This window comes from Furipterus horrens, unplaced genomic scaffold (assembly GCF_987537825.1).
Source record: "Furipterus horrens unplaced genomic scaffold, mFurHor1.1.pri manual_scaffold_7, whole genome shotgun sequence".
Lineage (NCBI taxonomy): Eukaryota > Metazoa > Chordata > Mammalia > Chiroptera > Furipteridae > Furipterus > Furipterus horrens.
Genome location: NW_028327177.1, coordinates 11413577 through 11419293, shown reverse-complemented (window position 1 = coordinate 11419293; position 5717 = coordinate 11413577). Strand labels below are relative to the sequence as shown.

Below are 5717 nucleotides of genomic sequence, written 5' to 3'. Positions count from 1 at the left end.
ACTCCCGAGTCGGACTGCACAGCCATTCTCGGCGGTGCAGATAGACTCTTAAGAAGCTACACCATCGTCTCTTGAGACGGACGGCTGCCGACTCGATTAGGGAAATGTGCTGACAGTGGTAGCCAGGAAAGTCAATGTTCCATGTAAAGTGACCGATGCCACTCACTCCAGCCAGTGATGTCATGCATGTTTTGTCAGAACTTCTGGTTTTTCAAGAGAAACCAAAAATATTATTTTTCAGATTCAGTTAGAGAAAAGCTAAGTGGACTACCCCTTAGTTTTAAGTTAAGCTGCCCAATGTGTAAACAGGCTATCTGAAACCAAGGACATATGAGCCCCAAATCACTGAATGAGGTCTGAGAAGAGCAATGAACCAAGGGGTATCCAGGTCTGAAGGAACCTGAGTAGTGACCTGGTTTGACAGTTCCACTAACATAGGAACCCCACTGCAATGTGATATCCCTAACAGGTAAATTGAATGTTCAACCACTGTGTGTTTTGCCCCTAAGGAAATTTACTGTTGAATATATGAAATGCTTAGGTTTATACTCAAGATATTCCCTTGAAGCAACATGAACCACTATCAAGTCCTCTATTCTGCCAGACCTAATGAGATAAAACCAGAAATTTGATAAGTTCAGTATTTGTGTGCTCCATGGAAAGATTTTTTCATCTGAAAAATGGTCACTAGAAGAAGTTTCCTTGAAAACTATATAATATATAAATTATAGTTTGTATAGTATATATTATATATTTTAATAAATACTATAGAAAATATCAAAATATTTATTTAATGCATTGTGCTAGCTTGCACTGCATCCTGGAACAGTCAAAAGACTATTCAAAATCCAAATGACACCTGTATTTTCGTTAATAGTTTTATATCATTGCCAACTTTTTAGTTGGGACACATTACTGTGGTCATGTAAGGTGCTAATATTAAGAAAGATAAATGAAAGACATACAGGTTCATTGAAATATCTTCACAACTTTTCTGAAATACTAAATTATTCCATAATAAAAAAATAAAAATTATATTTACATACAGTAAATATATGCAAATACCATAAGACTGTGGTACTCATTCGAGAAAAAGTAAATGAAAACAAAACCTAGATTGACACAGAGACACGCGAAGAGGCTACTCCAATAAGATAACCTGAGCTGTTAACTCCTGGCCTAACAGTGGAAACCACAAGTTAATTAGGTTGGTCATTCAACCAGGCCACTGTACAAATTTGCAGCTTCACCAGTTACTAATAAAAATTTTTATGAAGTTATTTACTTTCTATTATTAAGTCAACCATTCATCATGGAATATCTACTATTTTTCAAGATCTGTTTTAGGACCTAGGGGATTCAGAGATGACCTAAATAAACATAGGTTTCTGCCTTCATGGAGCTTAGAGCCCCAACAGGGGACAAAGACATTGACCTAATAAGCACACAAGTCAATTTCTGTAAAAACCAGCCTTAACATTAACAGGATAAGACGCGGAGCTGGGAAAAGAGAGGCAGCGGAGGCGGTGTTACAGCCAGAGCCAGAGCCAAAGCCAGGGCTAGAACCGCAGCCGCTCGCAGAAACAGACTGACCGGCTGGGCTGGGCCACGCCACGGCACGCAGAACCAGTCCAGCGAATTCTCCCGCGACGAGCCAGGTCCTAGAGAGCCAGGTTTTGGACTGGCCTGAGAGTCAGGGACGCGAAAGCCGATCCCAAGTCGGGCTTTCCTCGGCCTCCAACGGGGGCAAGCCTTTTTGAAGGCGCCTCCTTCAACAGCAAGACCAGGCAGCCCACCATGACCGAGAACTCCACGTCTACTCCTGCAGCCAAGCCTAAGCAGGCCAAGGCTTCCAAGAAGTCCACAGACCACCCTAAGTACTCAGACATGATCGCGGCTGCCATCCAGGCGGAGAACCGCTCTGGTTCCTCGCGTCAGTCCATCCAGAAGTACAAGAGCCACTACAAGGCAGGGCAGAATGCAGACTCGCAGATCAAGTTGTCCATCAAGCATCTAGTTACCACCGGGGTCCTCAAGCAGACCAAAGGAGTGGGTGCTTCAGGGTCCTTCCGGCTGGCCAAGAGCGATGAGCCTAAGAGGTCAGTGGCCTTCAAAAAGACGAAGAAAGAAGTCAAGAAGATGGCTACGCCAAAGAAAGCAGCTAAGCCCAAGAAGGTGGACTCCAAAGCCCCTAGCAAGAAGGCCAAAGCCACCCCAGTCAAGAAGGCCAAGAAGCAGCCAGCTGCCACGCCCAAGAAAACCAAAAAACCCAAGACTATCAAAGCCAACCCAGTCAAGGCATCCAAGCCTAAGAAGGCCAAACCAGTGAAACCCAAAGCCAAGCAAGTCCAGTGCCAAGAGGGCCAACAAGAAGAAGTGACAGTGAAGATTTTCTTGTGGACACTCTTGCCTGTCTCCTTATTTTCTGTAAACACTTTTTTCCTTTTCTCTTAGTCCTCATCTGTAGCCCCTTGCCCCTTTGTATTCTGACTTCACGGGAGACAGAATCTGATTTCTCTGAAATTAAGGAATAGTTCATTTTTCCTTAACCAGTCGTGCAAGGACAGCAAAAAACAACCTCATCTCTGTAATGATGAGAATGTCCTTATATTTTGTTCTGTTAATTTGTTATTAATCTACTTTAGGGTTTGGGGTGGGTTGGTGTTCTGTTGGTTTGTTGGTATGAAGGTAAAAGTGGGGGTTGGAAAGCAGCTTGTTCTGGCTAGTTGAGAGGGAGCCCAGGAGTTGTAAGGTGTGTAGGAGTATCTTTAAGACAAGTGAGCTTTAAGTTGAGCAGCCCTTGTGAGTTTCAAAACCTTGTTGGGGAGGAGAGGGGTGGCAGCAGCTGGACACCAAGTAGGGAGGTGGAATAAACCCGCTCTGGGCTGACTTCCACCTCCCGGTGGTGAGCGGTGGGGGATTCAAATCCAGTTTACTTATCACTTCTGTTCGTCTGTCCCTGTGGCCTCCGTATTGGTCTGGGGAGGGGAGGGGTTCTAGAAGTGACAGCTGGTCTGGGAAGCTGTGGCTACTCTCAGCTGGAAACTAGCCATGGGGGCGGGGGGGCTGTCTTTGTGCTTTGGAAAGTCTCCTGTCATGGGAGTGGAAACTTTTGGGGGAAGGTTGGGGAGTCAGTCATCCAAGTGCCTCAGTGAGCCCTATTGAAACTTGGGTTTTTCCACACAATTGGATTGTATTCCCCGGGTTTTTGGTTCCTCCTGTACAAGAGGTGGCTTTGGTGGTCTGGTGAATCTCCAGCCCTGCCATCGCCACTTAAAAACTTCCCGACCTCTTTTCCTTCTGAGTATTTTCTAAGTAGTGGTAGATGGGGGAGGGGGAGGGGGAGGGGGGAGGGGGAGGGGGCGGGGAGTGGACAGTAAGACATACTGCAGTCGTTTTTGAATTGCTAAGTAGTTTCACGGAGCTAGGTCTGTGTATGTGCGTGTAAATGTGTATATATCTATCTAGAGCTGGCATGTAGTTTCACACCCGGGAGCTGGGAGAAAAAACTTGTACAGTTGTCTTTCTCAAAATAGGAAAGTGCGCAGTTGCGCGTCATAACCCCTCCCCCCCTTTTTTTTTGGAAAGTTATGTGTGCCGGGAAGAATTTGCTGTCTTTGTAATTTTAAAACTTTAAAATAAAAACTGAAAAAAGGACAGAAAAAAAAATTAGCAGGATAGCCCATGGTTCAAAACAGTTAGTGCATATACAGAATCTGAAAGAAACATAAATTAGACTGTTCATATCTTAATCATACCTTTCAAATCAATATATAGTCCACAAGGAAAGTAGAAAATTTCAAAGTGTATTGTCCATTCTGTCTCATGATCTTTTCTTCTCTCAACTTTTATCACTATTCTTCAGAATAGTTATGCAACTCCATTCTTATGGCAGTCAGAGATTATTTCCTCTTGGACTTTTTGTTACAGGCTTTTCATGTGGAAGGAAGGGAAAAGGAAGGGACGGAGGAGGGGAGGAAGGAAGGAAAGAAAAAAAGGAATGAAAAAGGAAAGGAGGAAAGGAGGGAGGGAGGAAAAAAAGGGAGAGAAAAAGAAAAATGGTAATATCCTATTTATATCTAAAGCCACCTTTCTGTTTTTTTGTTTTGGTTTGGTTTGGTGTCTGTCACTCTTATCACCTACTTTAAATTGTTTTACCCTTCCTGTATTGTTTGTATCACTACAAGCTTCTTTAAATCATTTTTGAAAAGAATGAAAGGATGTCTGTCACCTTAACTACTACACCAGTTTCCTAGATCTGATATAACAAAATACCGCAACTAGTGTAGCTTCAAATTTATTATTATCTCACAGTTCTGGATGCTAGAAGTCCAAAATCAAGTGTACACAGGCCTGTGCTCTCTCTGGAGGCCCTAGAGAAGAATCCTTCCCTACCTACCCCACTCCCGGTGGTTGCAGACAATTCTCGGAATTCTTGACTTGTAGATGCACTCACTTCAATTTCTGTGTCCATGTTCACATGGCCACCTTCCCTTTGTGGGGGTCTCTGGCTCTGCATCTCTATACCCAAACCTCTTTCTCCTTTCTCTCATGTTAGGGCCCATCCTAATCCAGTAGTACTTTATCTTAGCTTTATTACATCTGCAAAGACCTTATGTCTAAATCAAATTACATTCACAGTACTGGAAATTAGAACTTGAACATATCTTTTTGGTGGGCGCAATCCAACACACAATATTTGCCTACTCAAATGAGTGCACAAAAACCAACATAGCTTTTCAGTGTTCATGCTTTTGGCCTAAGAAGAAAATTTTCATTTCAATGTCATTCAGCAATCATATAACCTCACTGAAAGGGAAGCACTTATTTAGAATGTTTTGATATAATATAGTGAAGTGAAAATTGCAGTGGACTTGGAGGCAGAAAACTTGGGGTTTCTATCTGAATTTCCTATTTACCATTTATCCTAAGGACCATAAAACAGAAACCATATGTCAATTGAGTTAAATTTGGCCTGAACCCCAATTGCACCCTCTGTCAAAGTCCAAAGCCCTCCCCATAACACTGATTGATTCCCAGATGCTTAGTTCCTCAGGTTTCTTTCCAACTTAGCATGCATGCTTCAAGTTTGTTGCTTCAGTGCCTCTCACTGTTAGGAAAAATCATGAAAGACTTTCAAATGGGCAAAATGATCACCAGGTGTCCTGTCTAGTATACCTCTCTGGGTTACCTTGGTCTTTCTTGTCTTTAAGCTATTTTACAGATGCATTCCCAAGTTCTCACCACTAGTATGTGGTAGAGTAAAGATATGTAATTGTTCTACCTATCTCAAAAGACAATTCCTTTAAGTATTACACTAATTTTTAGAATTAGTACATTAAAAGAAGTTATGAAACAAAGGAACATGTGTGAAATGGAATTCTGACATTGTGTATGCTGCATGTGTACATGTGTGCATGTAGGTGCGAAGGGTGTCTTGTCATCAAGTATGATGGTTTGGTAGCCAGATCAGTGATTTCCTAGAGTTCTCTCAACTCCAAAACATCAAGAAGTTCCTTTATCAGTAATCTTGGAGACACTAGTCCTGAGAAATTTTAAAAATGTATGTGTTTAATGTTTCCTAATATTGAGTGTCTAAATGTGTAGATCTATGGTAACCCCTGTAGCTCTGTCCTAAGTCCCAGGGACAACAAAACCTCAAAACATCTCTAGGTCATTCCTACTGTCAAGTTAGCACATTTCACTCACAATTGGTT

General features: G+C 42.4%; 1 pseudogene; it reads left to right on the top strand.

The window, feature by feature from the left end:
- Window positions 1-1643: 1643 nt before the first annotated feature.
- On the top strand, window positions 1644-2946 carry LOC150004035 (histone H1.0-like; annotated as a pseudogene).
- The last annotated feature ends 2771 nt before the right edge of the window (window positions 2947-5717 follow it).